This window comes from Ambystoma mexicanum, chromosome 5q (genome assembly GCF_040938575.1).
Source record: "Ambystoma mexicanum isolate Mex_15411 chromosome 5q, UKY_AmexF1_1, whole genome shotgun sequence".
NCBI classification, from domain to species: domain Eukaryota; kingdom Metazoa; phylum Chordata; class Amphibia; order Caudata; family Ambystomatidae; genus Ambystoma; species Ambystoma mexicanum.
Window position 1 is genome coordinate 679139500 of NC_090933.1, and position 27908 is coordinate 679167407.

A 27908-nucleotide genomic window follows, 5' to 3' on the forward strand; every position below is an offset into this window, starting at 1 on the left:
AGAACTTTTTTCACCAGACTCTGCTCTGTAGTGGTGACGTTCCTGTGGAGCGGGAAAACTGCCAGGATCATTTGGGAGAAGATGACTGAATCATATTTCACTGGCGGAATAGCAGCTCCCGACTTTGAGCTTTATTACCATGTGGCTCAAGCACAATTTGCAAAACACTGGTATGATAACACGCAGGAGACGCCCCATGCGCTAATAGAGGAATACACCACACACCCCACAAAGATACAGTCCGTCATTTTTGATACACAATACAGGGACACTTGCGAATACAATCCAGTTAGCTGTACGATTAAAGCATGGGAGGCCATTTACAGTACATTACAATTACAAACGCCCTACAATCCAGAGGTACACCTCTGGAACTACCCAGGTATACCCCCCACGCACAACAGTTCCATACAGGAATCCTGGGACCCCATCATGGAAATGAAAGTGGGTGATATGTTTCTAGATGGCAAATTTGTGGCCCTGGAGGACATACTGAGAGCGTTCGGAGGTGGCCAACTCAGGACACTTCAATATTACCGCATGAGATCAGCGTTCCAAAAGAAATGGCCGCTGTTCAACCGCACCCATGTCTGCAGATGGTGACAGCTGTGGGAGGCCTGGGAATTTCTAAACTATACACGGCGGTACAGACTCACACCCCCACTGTAAACCATATAAAAGAAAAATAGGAAAGGGACCTGCAGGCGCCCATAGAGGACGAGAAGTGGAATAGATATTGCTCGCTGACAAAGGGGTCTCTCTGAATGCTGGCTTACGATTAATCCAATTCAAGATCCTGAATAGGCTACGCTACACCCCAAATAAAATAGCGAAATTTACTCCTGGTGCGTCAGGCGCATGCCCCAAATGTAACATGCCACAGGCAGGAGAGTATCATATGTATTGGGAATGTCGGTGGTATGGAGCTTCTGGAGAGAAGTTGCTGAAATGTTGGCAGAAATTACACAGATCCCCACCAGAACCTGAAGCCCCAGAAATATCTATTTGGGGACATAGGCAAATGCTCCGAAAAAACTAGACGATTGTTTAATGTAACATGTGCAATTGCCAAAAAATGTATTCTGTTGAAGTGGAAAAGCACGAGCCCACCCAGCATGAACCAATTTCTTTGCGAACTTACATATGTTAATGAGGCGGAAGAACAGTATGTGATGACCCGACCCACAGCCTCCAGACCCAAAGATATATGGGGCCCCTTTCAGGACTTATTTGTGTAACCTATCCTCGGATGAAGATGAATCGTTGTAAGACTAAGCAAATGTCATGATCATGTTTTCATAATTTTGTTGTATAAGTATTGTGCGGGTTGAGAAGTGCTGTGTATCTCTGTGTGACCACCAATAAAAAGAGTTAAAAAAAAAAAATGGGGGGCGATAGAGTGGGTTCCAAACCGGCTCGGGAGTTTACTCCAGATACTTCTTAGTAAAAATAGAAAACCGGTGGCTGGAGGCCCATTCTCGATTTGGGACGACTCAACAAGTACATCAAGTCCCAAAAATTCAGGATGGTCATGTTGCAGCACGTGCTCGGCCAACTGGATGAGGGAGACTTCCTGTCGTCGCTGGATCTAGAGGACGCGTACTTCCACATCCCCATTCATGAAAAACATTGCAGGTTCCTGTGCTTCGTCGTACAGGGGAAGCATTACCAGTTCAAGGCCCTTCCCTTCAGACTGAAGTCGCCGCCCAGGGTCTTTACGAAGCACCTGGCACCAGTGGCGGCCCATCTGCGCCTACAAGGAATACGTGTGTACTCGTACCTCGACGACTGGCTCATCCGTGCCAAGTCAAGGGAGATAGCTGTCGATCATATGGAGAGGACTGTCCGTCTGCTGACGGATCTGGGATTCTCTGTCAACTGTCCGAAGTCCTGCTTGATTCCATCGCAGGACGCTCTGTTCCTGGGATCCAGGCTCAACACGGTCTCCTGTCTGGCGGCTCGTTCAGAGGAGAGGATGGCATCTATTTTCGGCAAGGTGTGACGGCTGTTGGCACTGAAGATCGCCACCGTGAGGACCATCAAGTCGCTGCTCGGCATGATATTGTTGTGTATCTACCTGATCAGACTCTGCAGGTTGCGTGTGCAACCTCTTCAGGAATTCCTGGACGCTCGTTGGATCCAGGTGTCCGGAAGCTTTGCTGACAAGATTGTCCTTGATGAGGAGATCCGTTGAGCGATAATGTGGTGGGGCGTGCTCTCCAACATGACCAGTGGCACAGATTTCCAGAGCCATCCTTACCTGGAGACGATCACCAGGGATGTTTCCCTGGAGGGTTGGGGAGCTCACACCGGAGGTCTCCTCCATGCCAGAGGCCAGTGCCTACCGGAGGAGAGGGACCTCCACATCAATATCCTGGAGCTGCGGGCAGTGTTTTGGGCCCTCAAGTCATTTCTCCCATCCCTAAAGGGCAAGGTGGTGTGGGTATTCACGGACAATACCACCCCGATGGTCTACAAACGGAAGCAGGGGGACCCCAGGTCCGCAGCGCTCTCCAGAGAGGAGCAGGATTTGTGGCACTGGGCCGTCGCCCAGGGGATGTTCCTCGATCCTTTTCACCTGGCGGGAGTCGAGAACACCATCGCCGACTCCCTGAGCAGGGAACTACACTCTTGCCACAAGTGGGAGCTTCGGCCCGATTGAGTGGACAGTCTATTCCTCTACCTGTTTGCGACGGCAGCAAACTCCAAATGTCAGAGATTTACCAGCAGGTTCCACCAGCCGAAGAGCACGGGGGATGCGTTCTTCTTCCCGTGGGAAGGCTTGTTCCTGTACGCATTTCCTCCATTGCCCCTCCTGTTGCAAGTCATCAATCGACTCAAACAGTGCCAGTGCAAGATGATCCTCCTCACCCCAGCGTGGCCGAGGCAGATTTGGTACCCGGACCTTCTCAGCCTGTCGCCGTCACCACCAGTCAAGCTGCCAGTGGTCGCGGATCTGCTCACCAGTGGAGGCAGTGCAATCCTGCATCATGACCCAGGGTCGCTGTACCTGAAGGCCTGGCTCCTACTGCATTAGTTTGGTGGGTATGAGCTTGTGGCGGACTGCAGGGAGGTCCTTGCCAGGGCCAGAACATCATTAACTCTTAAGTGCTAAGGGTCACAAGCGGAAGCGATTTGCAACATTTTGCCCGACGCAGATGATAAACTCTCTGAGGGTCACGGCCCTGCAGGCCCTTCCCTACTTATTGTCCTTGTCCAGGGCGGGGCTGGCTCACGCCTCCATCAAGGTGCATCCAGCGGCTATCTCCCGCTATGCCAGGTGTCCGGGAAAGTCTTTGATTTGGTCACACCGTCTGGTCAAGGAGTTCCTTAAAGGACTGTTCCGATCATTCACGCCAGTGAAGGCGCCTGCCCTGGCGTGGGAACTCAAAGTGGTTCTGACAAAGCTCCTGGGGGACCCCTTCGAGCCTAGGAATCAAGCCCCTCTCAAGTACTTTTCCTGGAAGATGGCTTTCCTCGTGTCTATCACCTCGGCGAGGAGAGTAGGTCAGATCCAGGCCCTATCCTGCAAGCGGCCTGATCTGAAATTTCCACTATACGAAGGTGGTGTTGCGGGCGCACCCCTCCTTCATGCCGAAGGTTCCGTCGGAAATCCATCTCAACAAACCTTTGGTGTTGCTGGTGTTTTTTCCGACGCCTTGGTCACCGGCTGAAAGGACTCTGCACTTGGCGGATGTGGTGTGTGCTCTAAAGTTCTATATGGTTCGCACAGAGTTTCCAGAAGGCATCTCAGCATTTTGTGAACTTTGGTCCTGTGGACCATGGGAAGGCCTTGTCCAAGGCTTCCATCTCCAAGTGGCTCTCTGGCTGCATCTCTCATTGCCACCGGTTGGCCACCGGTTGGTAGACCGGCTGCTGCCTGGTCGTCCAAGAGCCCATTCTACCAGAGTGATCGCTGGGACAACGGCGTTCCTGTCTGGTGTGCCCCTGCTGGACAAGTGCAAGGTTGCTACATGGAGGTCTACGCACACCTTCACAAGATTGTACTACGTGGACAGGGATTCCAGAGAGGAGTCCGGGGTCGGTCAGGCAGTGCTGCGCAACCTGTTCGCTTGAAGGCGAGCCTGGTGAGGAGGTAAAAGTAATTGCTTCTGTTGAGACTTGCCACATCCCGTGGTTATGTATGTATGTATGTACTGCTATGAGCATGAGCATATGAATCCATGCCAAACCCCATGCTGGAGAAGGAACAAGTTGCTTACCTGTAACTGTTGTTCTCCACTGGGAATATTCATGAGCATGTGAATCCATGCCAGACCCATGCTGGAGAACAACAGTTACAGGTAAGTAACTTGTTCTTTACCATGAATGCTCCCAATGATATTGGAGACACTCGGGTAATTTATCCCTTGAGTGTCAATGATGTTTTGTCTCTAGTGTGTCCAGAAGCTTTGGGGAATAATACTATTTTGAATGATAACCTTACAGGTATTGAAATGTCCTCACACTTTGATATTCCAACTGACCTCACTATCGTTCTGTCCCGTGCTGACACACAGCGCTGTTGATGTCTTTGAAGAACTAGTTGTTGCAGATTTCAAAGTATTTTCTACACTAGTAAACTAAATCTGAGCCACCCACAGTCCTTAGCCCTCAAAAGTCATCAAAGTGATGAAAGTATAGTTATCAGGCCTGCTGACGAGGGAAGCAGGATTGTGGTGTGATAAAGAGCTCTGTATTTACAAGAAGCTCTTAGACAACTAGATGTTGCTTGTAATGAGGTCATCACTTCTGACGAGCTTCTACAGTCTCACAATGCTTACAATCTCAAATTAGATCTGGGGTTGAGGCACAGTCTAATAGATAATGACGAGAGTATGTTCATAAGGTGTGACTATCCTGTCACTCCAATCCTCCCAGAGGTGCACAAGAGTCTTACAGATCCTCAGGGCCGTCCAAATGCTTCTTCCATTGGTTCCCTTTTGAAGGCAGCATTCAAATATCTTGACAAGCTATTACAACCACTTTTCTTGGATATGAACTCTTCTATAAGGGACACCTCTGACCTATTAAAAGGGCTTGATGGGTTTAATTAGGAATCTCATTACAATTTGTTATCTTTTATACATGGTTTCCTTATGCACCAGCATTAACCACCAAGCTGGTGTTCAGGCATGTGAATTTTTCTTAAAGCAAAGGTCCATCCATTTTATACAACTAAATGAACTATTGATTAATCTTTTTGCATTTTGTTTGGGCAACAGTGTTTAATTATTTGAAGACAAGTTGTATAGGCAATAAAGCGCAACTGCAATGGGCTCTTGAGTGACCCCCACCTACGCCAATATCTATATGGGTTGGTGGGAGGAATGTATGGCATTATCACTGGAATTTGATGTGTACTTAGATGATGTCGTAGTGTGGCTATGGTACTTTGACAATTTATTTCTAATATGGGTAGGGACTCTTGGCAAATTATCAGAGTATTTTTCTATGCTTAATTGCAATGATTTGAACCTTCGTGAGGGCTATTATATCATAATACAAATACAAATGATACACATATGGTTTGTGAAAATGATATGAAAATTAAAAACATAAAATCATATTTGCAACAAAATTCAAATGGTGTGGTTAGACCATTCGGTTTTTTGTACACTGTTAATTTTGTGCAATGTGACACAACATTAACTGTGTACAAACCATCATACCCAAAATACAAAAGTACAAACCAGAAGACCAGCTAGCGATAAGTCACATGGAAGGGGAAAAAGAAAAGAAGAAATACATTAAGAAGAACTACATTGACAAACAAATATCTTGTCTAATTAAAATGCACTCTAATTTTAACTGCTAAAACCTGTGCATTGTTAGCAGTGGTGCATTAACCTGAGCCCAAATACACAAGCGTGTTCCTGTGTCCACCACCAACACTCCATATAGGTTGATATCAATACTATGTGCTTATACCGTGCTGTTCCTACACCATCACCGTATCCGTGATTACCTTAATACATCTGTGAGACTGATAATCAAATCAAATAAGGTTTTACCGTTTGTGCTGCTCAAAATCTTCCGATTGCTATTCTCGCTTATCTACATCCTCAAATCCTCTCCCAATCAATCTATCAGAAAGGGACAAATGCATTACTTTGCTTATTCCCAACTAACACAAATGTATTGGTTCATCATCCTTTTCTGATTTCATTGAAGGAATCACACATCTTACCTAAATCCTTCCATAAATAGTTGAGTTGAAATATTCTTAAAGTTCCTTGGTCTAATCCTCGATACAAATATCCAGAATCTTGAAACCAGTACAAATGATATATCACATTTTGTCTGTTCTACCAAATAGCTTTAAATCATTCCCAAATTTCAAAACACCCCTAATGTGATAAACCAATACATTTTAGTTAGTTGGGAATAAGGGAAGTTATGCATTTCTCCCTTTCTGATAGACTGATTGGGAGAGGATTTGAGGTTGTAGATTTGAGTGAGAATAGGATACTGTGAGACAGGCAAGGTATCGAGAGAAGACCACAGGGAGAACGGTAATTTCAGCCGTGATGTTGTTGACACGTGTTTCGGCCTCGATCTCATGATAAGTGTTTCCCAAACTTTCCTGAGCAGTTGTTATTATGGGCCTTCTTCAGGATGGAATTTGTTGAATGTATGAAAAAAATCGATAATACCCTCAGATTTTCAGGATAAGCACACTAAAATACTAAAAAGACAATAAAGTCACTTAAAACTCTAAAACAACTCTGTTGTACAACTGCCGACTCCGCTGTCTACCTGTAATGTACCCCACTGACCTTAGTCTGGATGGGAGTGATGATGGGCAAAGTTTGATCGCTCATGCCTTTTTGGAAGGCTGGATCGATACTGACGAACAAACTTTCCTCACGAAGTCCAATCCCACTATGCCGGATTTTTATATCTTACATAAGATCCATAAGAACAGTACAGATTGTATCCGCTATATGGTCTATTTTAGGACAGTTATCCATTTATTTTTAATTTATTTTTATTTATTGATTTACAGGGCGGCGAAGCCCACAGGCATCAGGGCCCACAGGCATCAGGGCGCACAAACACAAATAACAAACATACAGGAACGGGACAAGCGTGCAACAAAGACCAGCAAGGCAAGAAAAGAATTAGATCAAGGTAGAGCTTAGAAGAATATTAGATGAATAGGGCCGTCTTCAGTTTCCGATGAAAAATATTGTATTCCTTTGTCAGCCTAAGCTCCAGGGGCAGGGCATTCCAGATCTTAGCAGCTCTGTTGGGGAAGGCTGTTCCCAAACAATTGTCGAGAGATAATGTAGGAATTTTTACCAACGCCAAAGTAGCTGAATGCAGTTTCCTCTGTGGCTCATAAAAAGAGACCAGATCCTTAATATAGACTGGAGTGGTGCCATATAACGCTCTGCGAGTTAGTGCCGCAGCCCTAAATTCTAGCTGAGCGGAAACCGGCAGCCCTTAATTCTGATTTCTTCTTAAGACCTTTGTAAGAGAGATGAAGTCGAAGGATACAACGGAAATGATTAACATGCTGGCTCAAATGAAGACGCTCCGAAATTATTTACTTGTGTCACTCGACATGGAAGCCTGAAACCCTTTATACAGTTCCGACGGCTTTTATTCTCGAATGTATGAGGATTGCCCTCACAGAGAATTATTTTCTCTTCCAGGGACAATACTGCAACCAGAAACATGGAACCAGTATGGGTGCAACTTTTGCACCCAACATAGCCAACCTGTATATGGACAATTTAGATCAAAAGTTTGTCTATAGTAAAAACAATCCATTTAATACTATGATCAGTGGATGGCATTGTTATGTAACTTATATCTATCTTGTTTGGAAAGGTACACTGATACAACTTGAGACGTTCCTGGTGTGGCTGAATGCACAAGACGAATGTATACATTTTACTATGGTCTGTGTTGTGATGAATATGGCATTCCGAGACTTAAAGATACAAAAATCAGATCAAGGTACTTTCAAAACCACGTTACACAGAAAAAACACGGATAAAAACATGTTACTTCAATACAACAGATTTCATACATCGAGTCTTAAAAATAACTTGCCAGTGGTACGTAGAAATTGCACTCAGTCTGCAGACTTTGAGATACAAGATCTAAAAAAAAGTCTCAAGGATAGCGGGTATCCCCCGAAAATAGTGTGGAGGGCTCAAAAAAGAGCTTGCCATACCCAACGTTAAAGGTGTCTAGTCCCACAAGAAAAAAATTCAATTAGTCAAAATAACCTCTGTAACTACATACAGTCCAATAAGCAATGATCTAGAAAAAACCATTTTGAAGAATTGACATATTATATAAACAGATTTCTCGTCATCCAAACCAAGGTTCACCTTTAAAAGGCAACACAAATTGAAAGACATGTTGGTACACACCTCTGAGGATCATAGAAAAACCAGTGAACAACATTTTAGCTGCTTTTGCACCGCCACCACCACACTTGCTCCGTCTTTCTTTACTTCTGCACCTCTAGCGCTCATTTCACTTATAGCCCACATTCGTTCTCTTTCCGCTTTTGCCTTTACCTTTTTTACACTTTGCTTCCTTTCACTCACCGGGCTCCTCCTTTCCCAGCGCTCCTGCTCCGGCCACCTGCATGCTACTGAGTTTCTCCCAGCTTCATGAAAGTCATCAACAGTAGCGCAGTGCCGGTGAGCAGGTCATATCAGTTCAAATGGGTTTGGGTCGAGGTCAGGGTCTCACCACCTGGTCAGCCCTATAATATATATATATATTTATGTGCACACACACCACCCCCCAGTGTCTCGGCATCCCGCACTCCACTGGTCCATTTGTGCTCTCTCCTCTGAGCCTGCTGCTTCTTGGTTCCATCCAGCAACACTGGCTTGCTCAATGACCCTGGCAGAATCACCCTTTATATACTGCAGGTGAGTCAATTGGAGTCTGGTGTGCACAGTTATAGAAAAGTGCCTGGCCTTGCCTGACTTTATTCTTGGGACAATTCAAAAGTGTTAGATGGTATGCCTCACTTTGTATCCTTAGGTTATTACTGTGGATAAATGTAATTATTCTTGGCAGCCTCTTCCTCGTCCCAGTATTTGTTTTAAATTGGGAGTGGGAGGTGGGTCAAATTGGAAATTGATATTTAGGGGCCAAATCATTATAAGGTGATTGATGGAAGAAAGAGTGTAGTGCCCTGGCTCCATCTGTAAATGCCTGGGGTGATTTCCTTTCTCTCTGCCCTAAACCAGGGGAAGACAAGTAGGTGTTAAAGTTAAAACTATGTGTTCGTCTTATCTGACCCCACTACTTGTCTGTTTTATTTCTACTGCAACACTTCACCTTCGTTTTATGATTAAGGATCCTGGTACCTGAAGGCTTCTGGGACTTCTTCTTTCTCGCCTGCCGTCCTGTTGGAATACTGCGCCCTACATGTGTACTCCCACGAGGGCAACCCCGGGCTCACCTACTCGGGTGATCCTCCCTCGCGCGTCCACCCCCACGGTTGGAATCCAAGAGCGATGGTTCTCCCCATGCCACCTGAATAGAGGATTCTCACGTTCTACATGTCAGAATACCCCTAAGTTTCTCACAATACCAAACGGAAGATTTTGATTTTGACCAGCACAAACGGTAAAACCTTATTTTATTTGATTACCAGTCTCACAGCTTTATTAATGTAGTGGTAATCACTGATTGGGTGATGGTGTAGGAACAGAACAATATAGGCACATGGTATTGATAACAACTTATATGGAGTGTTGGTGGTGGACACAGGAATGTGCTTGTGTATTTGGACTCCAGTTAATGCACCACTGCTAATAATGGAATAGGAGAAAAAAGCACCAAGCACACCGATTTACAGGTAGGTATTTAGTTGCTTTTAGAATCTGTAAATACACTTAGTATTTAAGGTTAAAGTTCTTGAGGTGCAGGGGAGAAGTGCTCAGCCTTGGTATCTTGGCATACAGCTTCATTCCGTACTGCTCTTCACTCACGATCGCACACGTCTGCTGCGGCTCGTGTTTACAAGAGTTTTTCCGGTCTACCACTGGCTATTTTAGCCCGTTTTCCATTTCCATTTGAAACCTCAAGTGACCTACCCGCTGGGAGATCAGCTCTCTTACCAAGCTTCCTTTTGTTAGAAGCTTCCAACTTATTTCCATTAAAGTTTTTCGTCGGAATTCTTTAAAGTCAGCCGCCTGGCTAGCACCCAGGTTCCAGTCCTGCGTAAGGGGATTCCATACCTTGGCTCCATGAAGAAGGCTGTGACCCACTGTTTAGCCGAAACGTCCAGGGACCCTTCCACCTTCTGTTGTTAGGCCCCCCCCTTTACAATCTTGGGTTCGATTTATGTCAGGGACGTCATTATGAAAAGAACAAGAAATGTACTAAATACAAGAAAAATCTGCCTGTACATGGGTCTTCCTTAAAGAATGTCAGCATACGGCATATTCATGTATCCATTCATTCAGGTTCTGTTTAATGCATGCCGCAAAAGTCTCCATGCATTATGTTTTTGAATATGCGGAACAATTGTATCAATGTATAAATGCAATTTCTGTCTTTCATATTGAACAATCCAATTTTTGTTTCCTTTTTTAAAAAAAAGTGATTTAATGACTGAGGAGAGAAAATAAAAACCACTCCCAGTTTTAATTTATACGAGCGCATGTGTATTATTACTCCTTTGTTTGTACACCTATCCTTTGGATATGCATAAATAAGGCTAGAATAGAGGATTAGATACACCTCTTTTGCATATAATCAAATTGCAATAATCTTTGACTTCCATAGACAGGACACCCTCTTGTGTTTTTCTTCCACTGATAGCCCTTTGTCCTGTGCTATTGTTTTGGGCTCTCCCTCCCGTTTACTCAGCCTTGGTATCTAGGCTGGGAATTGTAACAAAAGAAAAAGATTTCCTAGATAGGAAACCTGCGTCCCCTGCACACTTTCTATAAGGCCTAGGCCTAAATGTCAATTTAAGTCAGTTGGTCCAATGTTGCAGGCTCCAGAATGGAGGCCTCTAGTCAGACCTTCCTTGTTTTATATAAACAATATTTATAGTAATTTTTAACCAGTTTGCAACCTTATATAGATAGGGTAATTTAAAAACATAGCACATATATCATTTGACAACTTCTGAATCAGGTTTAAAAAACAACAAATATTTTATATTTGATGTGGTTGGCCCTACGCGTTTCGAGTTAGTGTCACTCTTCATCAGGGGCATACATTCTGTTTCATAAATATTTTCTATAAGGAAAAAACAAATATTTAAATATACATTAGATTTTACATCAGATGTCTCCACTTGTGTTTTTTCAACTCACATATAGACATTTTCAACAAAGGAAAATTAATCATCATTTTCAAAACTTAACAAATCACATACAGATGGCTCGTAACCATTCTTATTATTTTAAACTACTCTTATATCTCATGTTGTCCAATGGGTACACTTCAGAAATTAGAGGAACTGGAAGTATATGGTAATATGCTGCTACTTTGTTGACATTATGTTAAGTACGGTGATACGACCACTTTCTTGTGATACAAAGCGGCTATACCTGAACAAATGCTTAAACACCATATAATCATTGTTGGTCTATAAACAGGGTTACTAGTTTCTATGCTGCTAATTTACCCCCATGGATTATCTTTCTTTAATGCATTCTTTCTAGTAATAACTGTAGCGACATATACCTTCTCCTACACACTCTATATTTAAACTCTATCCAGGTTCTGAGTAGGCAAATACCCTTTTGCCCCTCTTTTTTAATAACAAAAAACTACTGATCCAAATCTCGATGTAAAACAATGGCACATGATCATTTTTTGAGCAATAAACAGATTTCCGTCCCGTTTCCCGCAAGCGCGAGTAAACCCTTGTTTTTTTAACAAAAAAACATAAACATGGCCTCTCTGAGTCACCCACGCATGCGCGGATGACGTCACAACATTCCCTGTACATTCCGCCTTTATTCGAATAAGTGGGGTGATGCCATTTTGCGCATGCGCGAATGTCATCACCAATAGGGAAACATATAAAAACCAGCCCCAGGGTCCAAATGGCAGGCGCGCATCCTGCATCTTCAATCACGGACGTCCAGAGAAGCTTCCTCATGGCTTCTACATAGAAGGAAACAAGACAAGTAAGCTAATAGGTATTTGAGTTTACCTTTTAAAAAAAAATGTCATCCAGATACTTACCTTCCCTATTTTTCAACACTCGGGACTGGACCCTGTGTTCAGGAACTGATGGTCTGCTCCAACCTAGAATCAGATGCCATTCTACTACCAAAATCCTTGGGACTTGCACATAAAACCTCATAAGAAACAAGTAAGTTAATCACACAGCATTTCTGCTCTAACACACAATGGGGATTATGGCATAGATGCTCAAAACCCTTTGTCCCTTAGGACCAAGCATTACCTGCTAATCTATACAGAAATTAACAGCAGTCCTCCATGACACGAGCCCTCCACCATAGGGTCCGGACACTTAAGAATCGTTCCATCCCAGCTGCATTATTATACGACTGGGTACGCTGAGGCCAAATCCATTTGGTAAGTTTCACTCTGCATTTTGCGTTTAATATGGACTTAACAGAAGAGACATAATAGAAATAGTATACTAATATAACACTTACCTCTACAGGTCCCACGTTTACTTGTACAGGACGCAGAGATCTATAATCCAGCAAACTCTTAGGAGAATGATATGATCTATAAACACATAGATAAGCGTCAAACATCCATCACTACTGTTTGGATGGTGATGGACACCATCAATTTTTAACTTATGTAGTTTGAACGACAGACATGATTAGGAATCATGAGAAAGCTTACATTTGTGCAGCATATAAACATATACTTCCCGCTCCTCTAATTTCTGGAGTGTACCCATTGGACAACATGAGATATAAGAGTAGTTTAAAATAATAAGAATGGTTACGAGCCATCTTTATGTGATTTAAGTTTTGAAAATGATGAATTATTTTTCCTTTGTTGAAAATGTCTATATGGGAGTTGAAAAAAACACAAGTGGAGGCATCTAATGTAAAATCTAATGTATATTCAAATGCTTGTTTTTTCCTTATAGAAAATGTGTATGAAACAGAATGTATGCCCCTGATGAAGAGTGATACTAACTCGAAACGCGTTGGGCCAACCACATCAAATATAAAATAAAATATTTGTTGTTGTTTTTTAAACCTGATTCAGAAGTTGTAAAATGATATATGTGCTATGTTTTGAAATTACCTTATCTATATAAGGTTACAAATTGGTTAAAAGTTACTAAATTATTGTTTATATAAAACAAGGAAGGTCTGACTAGTGGCCTCCATTCTGGAGCCTGCAACATTGGACCAACTGACTTAAATTGACATTTGGGCCTAGGCCTTATAGAAAGTGTTTAGGCGATGCAGGTTCCTATCTAGGACATCTTTTTCTTTTGCCACTGGTAATAATGCACAGGTTTTAACAGTTAACATTAGAGTGCATTTTAATTGGACAAGATGACAAGTATATTGATTGTCAATGTATTTTTCCTTTTCTTTTTCCGCTTCAGTGTGACTCATCGCTGGCCGGTGTTCTGGTTTGTACTTTTATAATTTGGATATGGTTTTTTTGTACATTCATTTTGTGTAATATGCCGTCTAATGGTCTAACCACACCATTTTAATTTTGTTGCGAATATGATTTTATGGTTTTAATTGTCATATATTTTTCACAAACCATATGTGTATCATTTTGATTATGATACAATATCCCTGACGACGACATGTGGTTATAAGGTCATTACACGTGTTGGGTGAATATTCAAAAACAATACTTGTGTATCAACGACAACTGTTCATTAGTCAATATTGGGCTGATTGACTGTGCTAAATTAGGAGAAGGCTTTTATATATTTAGTGTGTGGTACATTGGGATGATACAACTGTTTGATGCATTTAACTTAAGTGGCATTGGGCTTAGAGTCACAATCAAGAACCTATGCTGCCTATCCACGTCACATAATAGGAATTTAGATTGATAATCAAAATCACATTTTTTACTTATTATATATGGTGGCGAGCGTAGAGGAATACTAGCCCTTTAACTATTTTGATTTATATCGAAAGCCCACTAATGTGAATATCATATTACATGCAAAGAGCTTTCACCCATAATCTCTCATTGAAGGTATACCATTCAAAGAGTTCTTAAGAGCTAAGCGCAATTGCTCAAGAGATAAATATTTTCTTAAGGAAGCACAAAAGATGAGGGACCGTTTTAATTCTAGAGGTTACTCGAAGAAAACTGTTACTAATGCTTTTCATCAAGTGCACGGCCTCCAATGAACAGATTTATTAAAGGGTTCTAAACATCAGAAAACTGTGAATGGTGAACCTATTAGATTCATCACCAAATACAGTTCATAGGCTGCCAATGTGAGGAAAACTTAGCAAAAACATTGGTCTGTGGTCCAATCAAACCATGATATTGCCAATGTAGTTGGGTCTCACCCTCTAGTGAAATTTTCAAAAGCACCCAATATGAAAAACATTTTGGCACCTAGTACGATATGCCCTTTGACTGACAATTCTAATTGGCTCACATAGCACAAGGGAATAGTTTTTTTTACAGTTGTGGGAAATGTATATTATGCTGATTGGCCATCTATGCTTCAGAATTTGAGCATGCCCACAAGCTTAAATGGAAGGTTAAACATAAAATCACCTGTTTAACTATATTTGTGGTATATTTAATACTTTCCCAGTGTAAATTGGCCTATATTGGTTCTGCAATTTGCAATCTCAAACTTTGAATACTTCAGTACTATAGAGCAATTAAAAATCATGAGGCCTATCCACTTGCTAAACACTTTTTTGAAAAACATGGAGGAGATCCAGAGAATCTAGCTCACATACCTGAACATGTTCGAAAAGGTAATCGTGAGCTGCAGTTGCGACAATTGGAATCGGAATTGATCATCTTATTCGACACTTTAAAACCACATGGCCATAATGTTGACGATGAGTTGCATGTAATTTTATAATTGATTTCTATAGTTGTCTTTCTCTGTGACTTGTATTGGTTTTTAATTTGTACTTTTCTTTTAGTCTTAGTACACTTGCACTTATATCTGCCTTCTATGTTAATGCGTCAGACGTGTTGCACATTAGATACTTATACCATGCACCTTATGATCTTTTATGGGTAGCTCAGATCATGTAGAAAATGATCAAGTGGTGCACTATGCATTTTATCATTCTTGTGTTTATAGCTTAGATATTGTACTTTATGAACTCATAATGCACTTTACAAATGCGTTATGCACTTTATTTAATCATTGGCAGTTTGGATACTGTGCAGTATGATCATATAATGCACTAGGCACTTTAATATATGAATTTCATATTGTCTCACTACAATTATATAGTTGTGCATAGAAATACTTGTACCATGCACCTTTATGTTCCTTCATTGGCAACTCATATCATACCGGACATGATCCTGTTATGCCCCAGGCATTTGACTATTCTCATGTTTATTGTAGTGTATGAATTTATAATGCACCTTAAAATGCATTAATTCTGCAGCTTAGATATTGTAGTGTATGATTGCCTAATGCGCTAGGCACCTTAATATAGGAATGCCCTATTGTCTCACTACAATTGTTTAGATGGGCATTGAAATAATTGATACATTGAAAACCATGAACTAACGTAAATAAATAATACAAACATAAAATGTAAATATTAAGGAATGCACTGATTGGAATGTGTCTAGCACAGGTGCTCACCTGTGACAGGATTTACTGCCTCAAGAGCATGTGCAAGGTTATGTTCACAGTGTTGGTCATTCTGGTTTACAGAGCAGTGGCCGTGCTGCATAGAACCTGTGCGTGAACTAGTATTTGTGTTTTAATTTGAATTTTACATTTACCTGAGAGTGTCGTAATGTTGGTGCTGGAATGTTGGTGCCAAATATTGGAATGTTGGTGCCAAGAATTGATATGCGTTGCACTTTATTTTGCTTCCTAAAATTGTGGAGTAATTCACTCTGTATTGCTGTTTCTTGGTATCTGCATTCCAGCAACTCGTCTATGCAGACACTTTTGGTCTGTAAAGGGCAGTTGCAGTATGCACACTTGAGCTGTTTTTGTTGCTTTAAAATCATCAATTAACTTTGGGGTTCTGCATTTCATTTAAAGAAATGCCTGTGCTGCGTTTTCAGTCTGGAGCATCGTCATTATGTTGATTGTCATTCTCTATGTACATACACTACTGCATGCAAATATATGCAATTTTGACTTAATGAATTAAGTAATTCAGTACCTAAACTCACATACTAGGAACTGTGAGTTGAACGACCAGGACTGTGCTGCTGTGATCACTTGCTTTCTATTAGGTAACTTAATGGTATGAAATATGGTCCGCTCTGTAATGTTATGAGACCGACTCTAGATCAATAAATTGTATACATGATTATGCACATCAGAGCGTAATCTATTGAATATTGTTTAGTGTTGGGATGCAATGCACTCAGACTTGGTAATGCATGGTTAAGAAGAGCTGGTATCAATAGAAAATAGGAGAATCTTATGTATTCAATGCACATCTAAAATGGCACTCCAATTGTGGGATAGGAGTAACTAGCTCTTGCATACCGGTCCTTTCTCTATGTTGAATTTGGGTTGAAGAAGCGTTATCACCCGGGTGCTGGTTCATTGAAGTAATGATTATTTGTGATTTTACCAAGGTAAAATTCAGAGTGGGAAGTTTTAAACCGATTCTCTTTTTTTTATGTGGGGGTTCTCCCGCCCCTCGAAGACCCCTGTTTTCCTACCCTTTTAACCCCATCCTCACCCATTTTATGCCCTTACCCAACTACCATATATATATATATATATATATATATTTAACATTTTCAGTATTTTTTACTTTGGTAAAACTTACCACTCTGAATTTATTTCATTAAAATGACTGGATACTGAAGAATTACTCTTTGTAGGATTGTATGCAGATTTTAGAAAGAATTGGAGCAGGCTTGCTGCTTTATATTTGTTGGTGATTTATAAATACACTCAGCCGACATGTGTTTCGACCCACCATGTTTTTTTTCAAGGCTGCGGTGACCGAACAAGGTGTGATGCATTTGCAGTTTAGGAAAATAATCACCCGAGTGGAGGTGACCTGTGCAGTGTTTTGGACAGTGAATTTATATAGTTTAGGTGAGAATAAGACATTGTTGTGTCGTTCGTTAGATTTCAATAAGCATGGTTACAGGCATGGTGTACAAGGTTGTGTGTATACAGAGTGGTGTGAAGCAGGTGTACATTTGTTGTGACATGAATACAGTGATTGTGAGTTTTTACAGTTCGGCATATAGCATGGATGATTACATATGTATTGCAATGAAACATGTTGTTTTAACATTGTATCATAGTACCAAGGAAGGAAAAGAGGGAAGGAAGAAGAAAGGATGTCACCAACCTCATCCATTCTCCTTTCTCTAACAACCTCCCTCCATCCTATCCAAGTCACTCCAATCACTTGTCACATCTTTCTCCAAACACCCATACTAGCAGACTGAGGCTCTGGGCTTTTATTGTTTAGTGAACCCCTGACACTGTGATATGGTCCCTGGAGACCATGTTGGGGTGATTGTGGGAAGTCTGTGTTAGTTTTATTTCCTAAAAGGACCCATACCTGCAGCAGTGTTCTTGTCTTGGTGGAATGGAATGTTACTGGGTGGAATGCAATGTTACTGGAGAACAATATACTTTCTCTGAAAAAGCCTTGCACTCCCTTCAAGCCAGAGGTCGGATTCTTGAACGGGTTTGTGTTCTTTATGTCTCTGGTGTTCCTTACTGTGACTGTGACTGTCCCTGCCTTGTTGGGGGTGATAAGTGAAGGTGACCTGATGATCCCCCATATTCCTACTCTGAACCCATCATGCTCTAGTTTACAGAGGTACCCACCCCCATTAGTCCCTGAACAAGAAGTCCCTGAAACCAGATAGAGGGCTTTGTCACAGCTGCCAGATATGGGTTGCACAGTGCTAATCTCTAAGACTAAAAAACATGATGATTTGGGATACACGGAGGGACTTTGGGAAATCCGCTCTATATATATTCTGCCTCCAGGTAGCACTTCATACAGTGATTAGACACCCCTGATCCCTAAAGCCACTCAGAAGGGCAGGGCTCATGCGTCTCCCCCAGATTATACAACATCTTCACCAAACCTCTGTTCGACGATCTGGATCATCTGGGTGTCACCTACACCAACTACGCAGATGACACTCAGATTCTCCTCCCACTTTCAGGGGATCACAGCAAGGACAGAGAGTTGGTGAACAGAGTGTATCTCATCATTCAGGCATGGATGGCATCTCATGGCCTATGCCTGAATGATGACAAGACAGAGCTCATCATCCTGGGTACCCCCGCTAATATCAACAAATTAGGCCTTGAATATGCCGAATTCAACATAGACGGCAACATTATCAAAGTATCCAGGGAGGTAAAAACTCTCGGCTTTTACCTGGATGCCACAATGTCATTCACTAAACGGGTCAACTCACTAGCATCCACCACTGCGTACACCTGCAAATTAATAAGAGCAGGCAGACCATTCCTGTCCAATGATAGCTGTATGATCCTGGCAAGATCACTCATACTCTCCAGGCTTGATTATTGTAATGCCCTATATAACGGTGCTAACAAAGCCATTACCCATAGGCTACAAATTCTACAAAATAATGCCTTGAGAGCTGCCCTTGGCATTAATAAAAGAGAACACATCTCCACTACCAGACGCCAACACAATTGGCTCTCCACCGACAATAAAATCAAACTAAAGTTGGCCTCCCTAACCCATAAAGCCCTCAACAATGCTGCCCCCAGTTATCTGATGGACAAAGTAAAGAGAAAGTCATCCATCAGACAAACAAGAACTATCAATTCCAACTGTCTGATAATTCCCAGATTTAAACTCTCCACCATTGGAGGTAACAGCTTCCCTGTGAAAGATGCTACATTTTGGAATTCATTGCCACACAACCTGAGAGCCGATCAACCCTAGTTGCACTTTAGAAGGAATCTCATCAGTCATTTGAACTCCAACAACCCCCATATTTAATTATACATTTTACACCTCTGTATAGATACGGATACTTTCTGTTTGAGGCCTTTGCTCTCGCCATAAACAGCCCCTGTACATATCTGTATATTTCACTTCTTTATATAGATATTGATATTTCTATGTGTGAAGATTTGTATATTCTTTTTCCTGTAATCCTTAATTGCAAATGTATGTAACTTTATCTCAACTGTATATTTCTGTAACATTGTAAGCCTTGCATATTCTTTCTGCCTGCGCCCGGCTGCCCCTGGGTATGTTGCGCCATAGAAATAAATAAACAAACAAACATACTGTGCATGCCCCAATACTGGGTGTTCTACCTGGTTCAACAAGAATTAGTTGAATCACCTGTCTCCTAACCATGCATGTGGAGATCTCTGTATCACTTGGCTGGGGCATATATGCCTACATCTGACAGAACATGAAAGTAAGAAACAATATATTGGAAAAGCAGTCCTCTTGTACATTGATAGAGTTGATATTAATGTCAATTTTAGAAGCGTGTTTGAATGAGCAGGCATTTTCAGTAAAGGCCCACATCTGTGAAAGCGCATCATGAAAGGAAGGAACCACACATTGAAAGATGGCATTCTTTATACAAGGCAATTGGGAATTGAAAACTGAGAGAGGAGAAGACCTTTCTGGACATTAGAACAGGTGCATGAATTAAAGGGCTTGAGAAAGTCGTATAGAACCTTTCATAGGTCTAGGAATTGAACTCTCATCTCTTCAATGAATAAGACTGAACTCCTTATCTCTAGATCTAAACAGAGATTTTGCGACTGGGGAAGTAAGCCTTCCACACTTCTGATGTTCTTTCAGGGTTGTCCAACTCCAGTCTTCGGGGGCCGGAAACATGTCAAATTTTCAGGATATCCCTCATTTATGTTCATTAGATAATTTGCTAAATGTTTTTAAAGGTATGCAAATGTATCTCATGAATATTAATGTGGTATATCTTGAAAACCTGTAAGGTTTGTGGCCCTTGAGGTCGGAATTTGGACACAAACCTAACTGAAGGCATGCTTGCAAGCAAATAGTCAATGCCTTGTGAGGTCCTTCGAAGAGAGAAAATAAGTAAAGAATCAGTTAAGCTGGAGCTCTTTAGGGAGTTCTATGAATGACTATTCACTAGAGAATTAGATGACAATGATAACTTTGGTTATTTCTTAAACTGAATAGTTTTGCTTAGACCCTGAGGATGAAGTGGAAGTTCTGGGGGAAATGATATCGGCAGAGATTACTAGCCTCATTTCGAATTTGAAGATTTGTAAAGCTCCAAGCCCAGATGGATGTACTGCTCATTCTTCAAAAAATGACAGCAACCCCTTTAGGGGGTCTAAGCTCACTCTTTAACTCAAAGAAAAAAGCCAAGTAACTAAGACAATGCGATAAGTCTTAATATTGGTCCGATCTAAACCTGGAAAGCACAAGGAATTATGTTCCTCATATAGACCAATTGCCTGTTTCAATCTGGACCCCAAACCATATGCAGAAACATCTGGCGGATAGATTGGAGCCTACAATACCAAGGCTGATTAGCGAAGAGCAATGTAAATTTATTATGAAAAGACATAATCACTGTAAAGTGATTCATTTCGTTAACATAGCAGATAAGTTGAAGATCCTCCCCATTCCACTTTCATTCGATCTGAGAAAGCATTTGATAGTGGGTGGGATCATTTGAAAGGGGCTCTGCGTAGAATGCGGTTGGGAGAGACATTTATAGGCGAGGCTGTAGCTTTTTATGCTAAGCCCAGAGAAATAATGTGAATGAATGTGTTCCTTTCTGGTCCCTTATCACTGAGCAGAAGCACCCGGCAGTGATGCCCATTGTTTCCCCTGCACTTTGCCCTATATGTCAAGCCACTGACAGACGCTATCCAGACTAATCCAAACATACGTGGCATTTACCATGAGATCAATACCTCATTGTTTGCTGACGATACATTATTGAACAATGGAAAAAACAGAAATATTGATTCTGGTGTTGCAGTCAGCGCTACAATCCTATGGGAGAGTTGCTGGTTTCTAGGTCAGCTTCAATAAATAAGTAATGCTTAGCATATCGATGCCTTGAATCAGTGGAGACCCAGTACAACTAAAGCCCCTTTGGAATGGCAGAAGCACGCATCATATTCATGGGAATCGACATTGCGGCTAAAACCTCAGACTTACGTAGTGCTAATTATCCGAGTTCAGTGGCAGCCATACTGGGTAACTTAAGATTCTGGAGGAGCGTGGAATGTACCTGTTTAGGGAGAGTGTCTTTTGTGACGATGAAAATCCTTCCGAGGCATCTGTTATTCAGACAGTGCCAGTATCTGTTCCTTTGGTAGGTACTCGTAGCCATACAAATACATATTATGCATTGTATCTGGAGAGGATGGAAGCTGAGCGTAGCACAGAAAACACTTTCTATGTCGCAACAGCAGGGGGGCTTAGTATGTCTTAAACTGTGACATTTACAGGCGATCACTGAAGCTGTAGAAATTTCTGTAAGATGGAGTGACTGGGAAATAGTTGAGACAATTAAAGTGGTTCCTTGCAAGAGAAAGGCCCTTGGTGGTATACAAGCTCCTGACTATCAATATCACTGAGAGTTTGGGTTGGGCTGGTGTGCAAGCTTAAACTGCCAACCTTCCCTGATCTGTATACTCCAATTAATGGGAATACACAGTTTACCATGGCCTACTGTTGTTCTTACTCTTCTCAATGACTTAAGAAAATCTGCAAGTTTGTGAGCCATCTTTTCCAGGAAGGGCAAGGTTGAACTGCTCGTTCCATGATTGTAAAACTTAATTTGCAATAGATAAGGGGGAGAGGCTGTGCTATGTAGGCACATTAAATGTTTGTTACTGAGTGCACAACTTGAGCTGCAGGTGATCAAGCCCAACACTAGCTTTGAGAGGTTGGTTTGCTCCACCACATCATCAAAAGGATTGATCGCGTGTGTACATTTATATATCTGAGGCTTGTGGATTTGCTTGGAATCACATGCTTTGCATAGGCCGACATCTAGTGGTAGGTGCGGAGTATTGAATTACTTGTTTTCGAAGTTGAAAAAGGGACGTTGACTGGGCGTGTTTGTAATACCATCACTAGTGTGACATCTACTGTACCCTTGATCCTTCACGCGTTGAGGTCCCTCAAATAGTTTTTTTTCCACCATAGTGGTCAATCGCATATTGCAGAGCTCAAGGCTTATGGCCATTATTCACTTATTGCGATATTATTATTGGCTATCGTCTAGCAACAACTTTGATGACCACCACCTCTGTAGATTTCTCGACCGCGTTTTCAAGAAAAAGAAGCTCGTCGACTACTGTCTAAATAACCGGCAACTGTTGCTTCTTCGGTCTACACCAGGCTGCTGCCTGTACAGTAGGGAGAGAGGGGGGTGATCATTCCTGTATTTTCTTCTCTTAGAGAATGCATACATTTAGTCACTTCCTTTATTCTCTCTGTTTCTACTCCAAGCCCTTTTATCATGGAAAATACTCAATTTAAATGTTGTCCTTCCTGCCACAAAAAATATCACTCTTAAGCCACTCACCGGGTTTGCAATCGCTGCCTTCTGAGAGATCATTGTGAAAAACGCTGTGCAGCCTGCCAGCTCTTTCGACCAAAAATTCTAAGATCGACACACTAAACATTGGGCGGCACACACCATGCAGGCGGAAGCCAGTCTAGGCATCCCAACAGGCGCCGAAGATGACATGGGATCAGCAGAATCCGAGTGCCAGTTCCCCCCACGCCCCTCCGGAAGGCAGGCTGGCGGCCCTGCTATGGAGACAACCGGCGACACTGGCACACACAAACATAAGAGACATGGGGATATGCTAAGCATACAACCCCCAGCCACTCAGCAACAAAGTCACCTAAACAAGTGCCTGCGGTAGACAAACGTCTGGTGCCTCTGACTCGACTCAGTCCTCTGGGCCCACTCCACATGTGCGCCACCACAGCCCTTCTAGAATTATGTTGGGTGACACTTCTACCGCGCATGCAAAATCCACTGAAACATTTCAAAAGCGCACGCGGTTCACCAAAATCTATTACACATTTGATGGTCTCGTCTAAACAGCTGCCGAAACGCTCTCACTCTCAAACAAAAATGTCAGCGCATGTACAAACGTCGCTGATAGACACTCACTACACTGAGGCCTTATCTCTTTTATAGGCAGCTTTGCTTTCAGAGCCTACATGTGACCCTGAAGAAATGTTATTCCTTTTAAAAGACACACCTAGGACAGGCTCATGGACAAAATGAAGATTCAAAGTGACATTGGAGAAGGTCCCTTCTGTCAGCTTTATGGGGAAATATCCTGTTGGGCAGAAAAAATATTGATTTAGAAGAGGGCCAGCCTCCTCAGTAATCCTCTAGGTTACAAGAGGAAATCCATTAACATTCCCACACTGAAGGGTTTACAGATTAAGTTATTGATTTAGAGCAACATAATACTGATGATCAGGGAACTTCATAGAACTACCCTGATAATGATCCCTATAATGATGATCCTTATGATGACATTGATTCACCTGAGGATAATGACCAGCCTGTAGCTGATTGACCGGGTAATGACCAAATACCACATAATGATCTGCTAGGCAGCAGATCATTTCAAGATCCAAACGCAGGATAACCCTCAAGATTTAGATTTTGTAGATTAAATGTTAAAAGAAAAAACTTCTATAGGGAAGTTTATTCCACTGCTTCAATCTGTCTCTAAAAGAATTCATCCTTCATTAGTAACCCTTTCACTTACTAGAGTGGTTAATTCCTGAATAGAGACATTTCGTTCAGCTCCCTCTGACGGATTATATACACAAGGTCACCTTAAACTAGATTCCCTGGTGGTTACTACCACCAGAATAAGAGCAGGAACCCCACTAGCTTCCGTGGAATCACCACTGGAAAAGGAGAGATGGCACTGCGAAAAAAGTGGCTACCTCAGCCGCTTATCGAGTGCATATTGCCAACAATACTACCCTTTTTTCTAGTTACAACAGATCGCTTTGGGGCGGTGTTCAGTCACAGCTAGACTCTATCCCAGAACCCCTATGCTCTCAAATTTCAAAAACAGTAACTGAAGGTAAATAAGCTTCTAATACTATTAAGAGTAATTTATATGCAGCTGATACTGCTGGTAGGATTGTGGCAGAGGGCACATTGCCGCAACCAAGCATGGCGCTTTAGTAATCCATCTTTAAACTTGAGCCTAAGGCCAACATACTTAATATGCCCAATTGAGGCTAATGCGTTGTTTGGAAAGGCGGTGGATGACCCCTTGGAAACTGCTAAAAAGGAGCATGAAACACTAAAATCCTTAGGACAAATTTCAACCAAACCATATGCTCAGCAAGGTATTTTTAACACACGACATTTTTTTTGGGTGAACAAGCATATCCTCGCACAACACACCTTGCTTTCAATCATGGTTCTTCGTCCCCTTGGTACTCAAACACTACACAGTCAAACCCCCTTTCAATCTGGTTATCAGAGGGGCTTCAGATGTGGCAGAGGTCATACTAGGATAACAGCCTCTAGGGACTCTGCCTCCCAAAAGCAGTGACAATCCGATTCAGGTTCCCTCCGATGTTTCCCTTGAAGGGGGTTGCATCTCACTATTCGCCCACGCATGGGAGACAATTACTTCAAGGGGTACTCCAAAGAGTTCACAAGGACTCACTACCATCCACTTAAACAACGGAAGATGCTGCAAGAACACCAGCACATTTTGGATGACAAGATATTCTCTTCTGCAAAAAGGAGCAATAGAACTGGTCCCTCCACACAAGGTAGACCAGGGTATTTATTCAACATAGTTCCTTGTCCCCCAAAAAGTTTTAACTATGCCCCCTGTGTTAGACCTGCGTTCAGCAGACACACATGTGAAACCTCAAAGGTTTCGTATGACAACACTTAAGGAAGTAATCCCACTCCTAAAACAGGGGGATTACGTTGCAACATTGAATATGAAAGATGCATACTTTCATATTTCAATGTTGACAGCACAGAGAAAATATTCCGGGTTCAAAGTCTGAGCGACTCATTACTAGTTCACAGTGCTTCCCTTTGGCATAGCAGCAGCTCCAAGGATATTCACCAAGGTCCTCACAGTGGCGGCAGCTCATCTGCGCAGGCAGTCAATTCCAGTGTACCCTTATCTCAACGATTTGCTAATTACAGGAGAGACACCTCTCGTCTGTCAACAAAACACCCAAGAGACTATCAACCTAGTTTTCAAACTAGGTTTATCAATCAACAAGAAGAAATTAATTTTAGACCCGAGTCAAGTAAAGCAGTTTCTTGGCACTCTATTTCAGACAAAGGACTCATTAGTCTTTCCCTCCAATGAGAGGGTACAAAATATGCTTTTTCAAATTCACATTATGTAGATAACTGTATGAAAGGCCATGCACATTCTGGGAATGATGGCTTCATGCATTTATCTAGTGCCTCACGCTCAGCTGCACATGGATCCAATGCAAGAGTGGCTGGCGAAACAATGGTTGCAGGCAAGTAGACAATGCAACGATTGAGTGGAGATTTCACAACCCCTGGTTCACTCTGTGCAGTGATGGACAAAGGAAACACTTTTGCAGGGAAAGTCATTCACCACTCCCCCAGTAGAGGCCACTCTTACCACAGACACAACCCTGTGAGGTTTGGGAGCACACTTTCTCCATGCTGCATAGGTAGGTGAGACGGTCAGTCACTAGCAAACAAGCACATCAATCTTCTAGAATTGTTTTTTTATTTATTTATTGGATATTTCTGAGGCGCTTAAACAACAAGAGAGTGTTTCCATGCGGCACAAGGGAAGGGAACATGGGAGCAAATTAGTATTTTATTTTATGTAGCACCTTACGCCAAAGCGCTGTACATGAATCAAAACAGGACAAAAAAAGTGAACTCAATATATAAAACGCAAAGTATTTCAGTAATTGTAATAAGACCACATTAACCAGATGAAAGAAGATGAGATCGTAGAGAAACCCAAAAAGAAGAATAGACAGTAATAGATCGGAGAGAGAGGGGGAGAGTATTCACATTTAAAGGTGCAAGAAGAGAAAGACCAAAAGCGATATTGAGCACAGAGAGGAGACAGAACTACAAGACGGAAATGGGAGGCAGCAGACCGAAGAGGACACGAAGGAAGACAAAAAGACACCAGCGAAGAAAGGTGAGGAACAAGATCATAAAGAGCTTTAAAAACCACACATAAAAAATGTAACTTTAGACGATTATAAAAAGAAAGCCATGCAAGTTGAGCCAGAGAGGAGGAAATAGAATCACGAGGAGCCAATAGACCAAGAACACGAATAAAGGCATGGAATACAGATTTGAGCAGAGCCAATCGAGAGATAGGAAGTCCAAAAAGTGAAGAAGAGCAATAAAAAAAGTTGTGACAAAATTAAAGCAGACACCAATAACTTTGTGGCTTTGAAAGTCATAAACAAGCAGGCTTTCCGGATGTCATAAAGATGAAATTGACATGAGCGAGCAATGAGAGAGAAGTGATGGGTAAAAGAGAGATCTGAATCAAGAAGGAGGCAAAGATTACGATTAGATTAGGTGCTGGGGAGGAACAGAACCACCACAAAATACAGAAAAAAGAAGATCCCACAGTCGAAGCCTCCCGTCCTCTGCACACTTTTAGATACTGTACAAAACAGTCAAAATATTTACTATGAAATGTTCCACATTCTAGTTTAGTTAATCCAACAAGACATGTCTATCCAATTTTTTTTAAAAATGTAGATCTTTAATTTTAAACAATGTTAAGCAAAACAATTTGCAAGTCCGATTTCCTTGGCTGACACGGTTCCAGGTCTAACATGTCAGACATATGTTCTTTTAAGAATGGTGTACAGTCTACAAAACGGATGCATTTGAAGGCATTGTATTCAAAAAGTCGCTATACATGCATTAATCCACTAAATGTATAGACATCATTCACTCATGGAGCCATCTGGATGTGTCCCAATTCATTTGTAACAAGCCTTTTAATTACTGAATTATACGAAGGTGTGACTCAAATATTATCATTCACACATCCCCTAAGCCAGAAAACGGTGGTTAGAGGTATAATACTGATCAATACCTTTCCTTAGAGTCGTCTAAGTGCTCTCGTGTTCTTTATGAAGATCCCAATGTCCTCATGGAACTTCATTTTCTATACATTCAACTGCGTTGTCGGCATTATCCACCACCTAAAGGCAGAGGGCACCCCACAAGCAATTGTAGGATATGTGGCTACAAAGCACCGTGCGATATACCAACTCTTGTCATGTTCTAATACTATTTATACTAATGATGGCCACAAGGGATGTCGGACAAAAATGATTTGAGACAGTGAATTATAATCACATGAAGATATCCAAGCCCACGTCTCTGCGGCATCTAACAGGCTTTCACTGCCACCTTCTCACCCCTCCCTCCCCCTTTGGCTGACTCTCATCCTGACACAGCCCTCTCCACGCTCCACTCTGCTATATCTGATACTCTTGATATCCTTGCCCCTGTCATGAGAATCCACATGAAGCCCAAAGCCAAGTGCAACTCCTGGTACGACTCAGACATCGTCACCCTAAAACGCAAGTGTAGGGTGGGCGAGAGGAAATGGCATGCTTCATGTAGATCCTCTGACAAACTGGCATGCCGCCTGCTGCATAGGCAATACCGGCTCTCTGTCCTAACCAAGAAGAGAGCGCATATCCAAGCCTGCGTCTTTGCGGCATCTAACAACTCGGCTGAAGGAGCTGGCCAATCCTGCCGCA

General features: G+C 42.0%; 1 protein-coding gene across 4 annotated transcripts in view; it reads left to right on the forward strand.

Moving 5' to 3' along the window:
* The window catches only part of SGK3 (serum/glucocorticoid regulated kinase family member 3), a 1805260-nt gene that overhangs the window by 428515 nt on the left and 1348837 nt on the right, over positions 1-27908 (forward strand). The window contains exon 3 of one of the 4 annotated variants that reach the window (XM_069621137.1): positions 13556-13582. The exons of the other annotated variants lie outside the window; for them this stretch is intronic. The gene's annotated coding sequence lies outside the window, so the exon portion shown is untranslated. The remainder of the gene's footprint in view (positions 1-13555; positions 13583-27908) is intronic. 4 annotated transcript variants of the gene reach the window in all.